Below are 8,312 nucleotides of genomic sequence, written 5' to 3' on the forward strand. Positions count from 1 at the left end.
GTTCGACTCGACATGTAGCGGTATCTGCAGATCCGCTGATCTCATTGTGCAGGTTAACATGCAATGTGTTGAACTGAAAATCATTATTTGGAAGCTACATTTCGAGGCATTTCCTCAACATATAAATAGACCATAGACAGAGTTTGATATTTATAATACTCAGTGATCATGAAGTCTGCAGAAAACAGTCATTTTGCATATTCTATATGGAACCAAGAGATATATCATTTGTTTGATGATTGTATTATGATAGCTACTAATATAGGAGATGACTAGAGAAAGAGAAATGAGTATGAAACTCTTATATGAGTAGCTTTTGTAAACATATTTGGGTTTATTAACAGTTGTGACAAGAAATTATGTTTATAGTAAAGGAAACCCGCCGCAGGGTCAATAACAAATGCGCCTGTTTTTTTGTTGTTTGGGATTGAAATAGCTTATGGGTTTTCTAAATCAATATAATTGATTTGACTAAAGTTATCTTGGATGACAAAAAAAAGGATTGCAAGTTTAATAACTTCTACTTTAGGCTTTAATTTCAACTAAATTATAATCAGTCTTTTATCCATATCATCTTAGTTATAATCGTAAGGATTTATTAGAATAAATAAACAGTTTCAACAATATTTAATATGTGATTTAATAAACAAAAGAACATGTAGGATTTTTAGGATTTAAAGAGATTGGAGACAATAGTTAATGAATATGAAAAGAATACGAAGCAGATGATGAAAAATGATTCGAGAAAATTAGTGGCAACACAGAGCTAAGCGAGATAAAAATATCAATCAATAAATAACGAAAGAAGAATGAGCAGGGTTAAGTTATTACACAAGCCAAAACTAAGACAAATCAAATGACAGAACGTGAAAACAAATGCAAACAAGACAAGAGGAGATGGTGAAGATAAAATGCATTGAAAAACTGAATGCTAGATTAGTAAGCAAGAGACAAAAATATATTAAAATGCAAAAACCCCACGCCTCGGCGCGGTAACGATTCCTAGTTACCTTAATGGCAAAGAAGTGATTACTGAAAACTAGATTGGGATTTAAAATTATATTCCTAATAATACATTCGCTTTGTTTTTATAACTTATATGTGTTATGCTAGTAATTATTACTAAAATTTAAGAGTTAGTTGAGTAATATTAGGTATGATTAGAGTCATTATGATTAATTTCTCAAAAAATAAAATTAGGTTGACGCTTGTGAGTAAACCTTTTCACATGACACTCAAAAACGATGGATCAAATCAATAAATTGGACTTAAATATCTTCGATTTTTAAAGTCAAGATTGTAGATGGGTGGTAAATGGACCGTTTAGCTTCACTTGTAATATGAACATTTAGGGTTCTTTCAATAAAATAATTACTTCCTTTAGCTTTAATAAAAATGACATCGCTCTAACTTGATCTAATCTCTAATTCAATGTCTTCACCTCATTTATACACATTTTTCTACTCCATCACCTCAGAGGGAGTAGGACAACATATTTAGATCTAACTAACAAAAGATACGTCTCATCTCTATTCTTTGAAGAGTTTTGATAGAGAACAAAAAACGAAATTGTCCTTATTCGGGATCTTCTAAAATTCTGCAGGATAAGACATTAAGAAAACATTGAGAACCCTATAAAAGGGTCTAAGGGTCAACGGTGATGGCGTAACACATGGACCCGACTTTATAGAAAAGAGAAATCCAAGGATGAGTGTTCTTTAGTCATGTTGAGTGAGTTGCTGGCATATCAGGCGACTGAGAGACGTGATTTCGGATACCTTAAAAATCTTGCAGTGGTGATTGTTATGGTGTTAACAAATATATAAATGTTTTTAAGTAGTTGAAAACTGATTAAACAAATATTATAAATGTTTAAATTGCTTACATAAAAATTTGATACTTACGAAGACAACTGGTGTGTCCATAAACATTGCACTTATAGAGACACTCTAAATCAATTATAAAGAAGAGGCAAAAACAGAACATGCACGAAACTCCTATTGTCATTCGAAAATCTCTATGGTCAAGGCTTGAATCCCATACCTATGGTCTATGGCTCATACCCAAAACACATGGCCTGATGTAGCAAGTACATCGATTACTAGGATTTCCTTTTTATGATCTAGGTTTTCTTTTAATTACTGATAATCCTTAAGTTAGTTTTCCTATTTACGTTTAAGTTAATTTTCTTATTTGGTGTTATCTTTAGGGTTATATAAAGAGAACGTATGTAATACTTGGTTTTTATAATATAAGTTTTGAGACTTACTTCTCTGCAAATAGCCTTTTGATTACAATCTTTGTAAAGCTTGAAATCATAAGACGTCGAAGAAACAATCTCGTGTTGATTGAATCTTTGCCTTGTCCCTTACGCTAGCTGCAACATGGCCTCCTCAGAAATCATATGCTCATATATTGGCTCCTCTAACATTCAATGCGGCTTATGATGGCGAAGATTTTCATAAGAAATTCGTTGATATTGTATTAAATATTGCAAGATATTAATTAGATGTTAATGTAGAAGTTAGATCAGTTAAGGATGATTATGATGCAGCTCGTTAGCTTAAGACCATGTTGTTCTCTAACTCTCTTTCTTAAAATGATTATACTTTGGAATCTTCTCTTTTATTAGGATCATCTTTAGAAGATGAAAACGAAGACAACTAATAACGTGTACGACGCCATGGTTACAATCTTCTGAAGCAGATATGTTAATTCATTGCTTTGGTGAAGAGCATAAATCTCAATATGCTGAGCAGAGCTAGATAATCCCTTTACCATTATATAGCTCTATGAACATCAACCAATGCACCAATTCAATACCCAAGAAACTGACTTACACTCTCAGGAAACATAACCAGCCAGTACTAGAGAAATTCGAAATCTAAAATGAACTAGTAACGAAACCATAAGATAAAAGGGAACTTGACCGAGATCACGACCTAGAGACGGGAGGAGAAAGACGGCTACGGCTTTGAGATTTCTTTTTTCCTCTTTTCTTAATCTATAATATAATTAATTACTGACTAAATATTAATAAATCTGTGTAAAACTGTACTTATTAACTAAAATGAAAATAGTATTAGGACATTTTCCGAAGATAAAGTTTTATAGGGACGAGACCTCTCTTTTCTGACCCAGTTGAGCAAAGTTTTCAAAAAATAATAAGATGAGGAGTTAAATTGGATAGTAAAAAAGTTTAAGTTTAGTTGATGTATATTTACGAAATTTTGCCTAAAACAAAAATTGCTCACTTTTATATGACAGAACGTATACTGTGGTAAATTAAAATGGAACTAATTGAACAGAAAAAAATGATAGAAAAGAAGTACTGCAAAAAAATTATTTAATTCTTTTATGAACAAATTTGTTATGGAATAATTTTTATTGTATTTTATTTTTATTTAATTAACTGTGGGATTGGTAGAATGACCATTTCATTTATAGTAAATGGTAAAAAAAATCTGTGGAGTTAATAGAATCAACCATTCCACGACATCCACAAAACATATATAAAGTAATAATTTAATTTAGTCTATTAATTATCATTGAAAATGATGTCTTAGAATCGAGATAAAAAATATATTTGGTTTATGCCATTATGGAAACTGCTCGAAATTTTGCATTTCGTTTTAATATTAACGTTTTGTCAAATTAAAAGATTCGTATACTTATCACCATTATTATAATTTGGGAATTAATTGCATGAGCGTTTTGGCAAATATTAGGGGAGTCCTCTCTCAAAAAAAAAATATTAGGGGAGTCTTTGCAAGGCCATGAGAGGCTGAGGATACGTGAATAACATGTATGTTAGCAACATTGGCAAATCTTGTCTTTTCGTTTTTCTCTATAACTATGTATGTTGTTTCTTGATTTTAGTGTTTATAAAGTTCGGTTGATTGAAGTAGCGAGAGTTGAATTGCTGATTAGTAATTTTAGCATTATGTGTAGCAAATTCGTAATTTTATTTTACTCAACTATTTAGGATTTAATGTTTCACACAAACAGCAATAATCAAAACGAAGTTAAGAATCTAAATGTAACATAATCATTTATCATAATTTATTTAATTCCTGAAAGGATAAAAGCAAGCCAACTGAAACTGAATACAACAAAAATATTATTAAATCATGCATGCCCCATCGTCCGATCGAATTGCTTCAAGTAGGAAGCTCAGACAGCCACCTATAATTATTAGAACCACATAAAAGAAAAAGAAAAAGAAAAAGAAAAGCAGAGCACGTTTATTGGTAAAACGTTTCTTAGTGAATTTTTAACTCTTAATAGTGAAATAAGAAATTTTGTTAAGAGACACTTAATTATAATGGTTTACTAGATGATAATCCGCGCAGTGATTTTTTTTAAATACGTTGTATTTATATATTATAAATAGTATATTTTGCTATCAATAACTTTTTTTTAGATTTGAATCTTAGGAGTAGGCACTCGGGTACCATTTGGTTCGGTTCGATTTGGCTCGGTTCAGTTTGTTCCGATCTTTACGAGTTCGATTTAATTCGGATCTTTGCGAGTTCGATTTAATTCGAATCTTTGCGGGTTTGGTTTGAGTTTGGATTCGGATAACTCATTTAATTTAAAAAAAAAATTATATATACTTTAAATTTCTCAAAATCTAAAAATACAAATAATATATAACATATAAATTTGAATAATGTATGCCAAAATACTTAAACTTAAAATAAAATTTGGTTTACCTTTAATATTTGGATAAGAAATAAATAGATAGTTTAAGTAATTTTGGTATTTTGAGTATCCTTTAACTATTTTAAACATGTACTTTTAACTATTTCTATATATTTTGAAGTATTTTGGACAACTTAAGAACATCTTATATATTTTGTATACTCTTTGGATATTAAATTTAAAAATAATTAATATATTTAAGTATATAAATATGGTTCGAATATATTCGGATACCCGAAATATTTTGTTTCGGATCCGGTTCTATTTTGGTTCTCTAGATACCAAAATTTTGAACCCGTTCGGGTATCTAACCAATTTTGGTTAAAGTTCATTACTACCTTTTCGGATTATATTTGGTTCGATTTTTTGGATTCAGATTTTTTGTCCAAACCTATATTTTTTATTATAACAAAATTTTAAACGAAATTGATGATGATTCGTATTGATTTTGGGTATGCAATCCTTTTTAGGCCAAAATACATTCTTCTATGTATGTGGTCCCTTTAGTTAAGGAAAACAATGGACTGAACTAAAGAAAACATTACCATTTCAGATTTTTAATCGGCACTTCCAAATTATTTATTGTCGGTGTTGTGACGAAGAGAAAGGGGGTAAGGGTTACAAAACAAAATTTGTTGTGCATCCATATTCTTGCTAGGTGATTTTAATAGCTTCAAAATAAATCTCTGTTGTATCGACCGAGATTTAGTAATTTATAGACGTTTTAAAAAATTCAAAATATAACATATAAGAAAAAATCTAATTTTTTATTATATGATTAATGTGATTGTTTAATTTATTTTAAAAATATAAACTTTCAAATATGAGAGAATCTCGTAATAAATAAATTGTATGAAGTTTTTATCGATTATTTGGTGTGCAAGTCAAGTTAGTATGAATAATATCTTGTTAAGATTCTTGTAGATAAGGATTATATTTTCGAAATTAGTAGTTACAAATATTATTTAAATAGATAATACATATAATTCCTAACTTCTACTCTATTTTAAAAAAAAAAATTAAATTTTTATAAATAGATATCATATTTTGGCACTTTTGAAATTATATTATTGAAGTTTATATAATAACATATTGTGTTCATAATGACATGTATCTCTAAGTCTAATACATAATCAATCAACTTAGAGCCAAGTAACATATATACAAAATGAGGTGTAAAAAGAGTTATCATATATTCATATCTAATCTATTATAGAAGCAAAGAGGAACCAAACATATACATGTTCGGTGTCTGATTATATGATGTTGATAAGAGAAAGTGATAAATCAACTTAGAGCAAAGTTTAATATATAGTAAAAGAGGTCCAAGTGAGAGTTATTGAATTGCTAATATAATTGTATATACAGTATACAATCGGTATAGTTTAATAGAGTAGATAGAACATAATTCAATAGAACATAATTTGTTTGGTTTGTTATAATATAGTAGATTGTTGGTTTAATTTAAGTTATCTGGTTTTAATTTGATTGTATAATTAATTGTAACTAACAGGATATGGTCCATAAATTATGTAACACACTAACAAACTTGAAACAGTCCAAAACTTAAATGACAACTTCAATGGTAGATAAACTTAAGACTCTATTTTAATAGAGTAGATTGGTAGTTCTTTAATAAAAGGCTCTTAAGAATCATGATTGTTGTTACAAAAGTATATATGAACTTTTGATACTTTTTCAAATCCTACTCACATTAATGTCTACATTTGGCATTAAAAATAGAGAAGTGTACTTGTAGCTGATGTACAAAACAAAGATAACAAGGAGGAGATACATTGTTGAGTAACAAGACTATTGCTGTATGGATCATTCTTTCCAGTTAAAAGGAGCACAATCAACAACTAAGTAGTCCCCTCTGATGTCCTTGACCACTCTGATATCACCATCCATATACACATTTTCAAACCTGCAACCAAAACCAAATTCTCTAGTCTCAAAACAACCTGCAGACTAAGAAGAAGAAGAAGAACTCACCAGCCCTTGCCAAATGGTGGCAGTGGGATCTCCCAATTGCTTCCTCTCAACACGGCACTAGTGATTGATCACATTGCTAAGTCAATCCGACGTGAACCAATCACATTGCTTTTACAAAAGCTTAATAATATACACTTTTTTGGCTCAGAACTTCTAGAGAAAGAGAACATAAAATTCAACAAACTATTCTGAAGAAGAAAGTCACTTTTCTTAGTCCTATTAATACTATCTCTCTTTGGAGCTCTGTTACTTTATTTTCTCCACCATTCTTCCCCTTAAAAGTTCATATAAAGAAAAAACAAGGCTTTCTTCTCTTTCATTGTTCCTTTACACAGCATTGCAGCTTTTAATAAACTAAATGGGGAGACATTCTTGCTGTTACAAACAAAAGCTGAGAAAAGGGCTTTGGTCTCCTGAAGAAGACGAGAACCTTCTCAATCACATCAACCATCATGGCCATGGCTGCTGGAGCTCTGTCCCTAAACTCGCTGGTAACATTCCTTAATCCAAGAGAAAAAAAAAACTACCTTTTTGTAACTAAAAGTCTTGAGTCTGGTACAGGTTTGCAGAGATGTGGAAAGAGTTGTAGACTGAGATGGATCAATTACGGGCGGGAAAGTGATGACGTTGTTGAGCGTCCCTTTCCTCACATCGATCACCTGCAGTACCTCTCCTGCGCGTGTGCCGACAATTCCCGCCTTCTCTATGATGAACAACTGTTCTTTCTCCGTCGTCCACAGTAGACTCCACATGGCAGACAGCGAATCTCCTGTGGTGACAGAGCTTCCCTCGATCACAGCTTCCCCCGATCACCGCCATGGCCTCGATGGCATTCACGATCGCGTCTCGCTTCACGGCGTCTTTCTGGGTGTTCTCAGGCCTCGGTCCTGGTAGGAGATGAGATCCATCAGGTTCCGCTTGGCTCGCTGTGCGGCGAGCGAACACTTTGTTCCAAAACTGCGACGGACCCCGAGCGGAGAAAAGACGAATCCGAGACCACCACCTCTCCTCTCTCCTATGAACTCCAGACAGGTGGCACTAAGAAACGGGCTCTTCGCTCTCTTAATTAAGCAACGCCCCTTAGCTTAATTTCTGTTTTTCATTTAATTTTAATCTAAATTTACCTAAGAACCATACTAAGAGCTGCCAATAAACATGGTCTTACAATTTCTTTTTAAAAAGTCCAAGCGTTCCTTTGAAATTGATGGACCCTAAACACATATTTTTAAAATTGAGGTCTTTCAGAAAATCTTTAACGAGTATATGATGATTAATTAATTATTGTTATGAACCAGATCGTGGATGTCTCATAACCAAGAGATTATGATTTGTAATCTTTCCATTTATTTATGACAGTGTAATCTCCTATATAAGGAACCTCTTTGTTATGAATAAAGATAAATTTTTCCATTACTTTTATAACACGTTATCAGCACGAAATTCTAAATCCCTAAGCTAATACCCAAATCGAAAAACCCTAAAACCCTAACCCTAGCCGGCGATCCGACGAACCCTAAACCCCGATCGCGTCTCTTGTTCCCGCATATGTTCCAGCTCGCGTCCCCGATCAGCTTCAGCCCAAGGCGTTCCTGATCCTAGTTCAGACGTTCGCG

The 8,312-nt window shown here is 32.1% G+C and overlaps 1 pseudogene; it reads right to left on the reverse strand.

The window, feature by feature from the left end:
• Nucleotides 1-6,415: 6,415 nt before the first annotated feature.
• LOC106321136 lies at nt 6,416-7,760 on the reverse strand (annotated as a pseudogene).
• Nucleotides 7,761-8,312: the final 552 nt, after the last annotated feature.

Source organism: Brassica oleracea, unplaced genomic scaffold (assembly GCF_000695525.1).
Source record: "Brassica oleracea var. oleracea cultivar TO1000 unplaced genomic scaffold, BOL UnpScaffold01255, whole genome shotgun sequence".
In the NCBI taxonomy this organism is placed as follows: Eukaryota; Viridiplantae; Streptophyta; class Magnoliopsida; order Brassicales; family Brassicaceae; genus Brassica; species Brassica oleracea.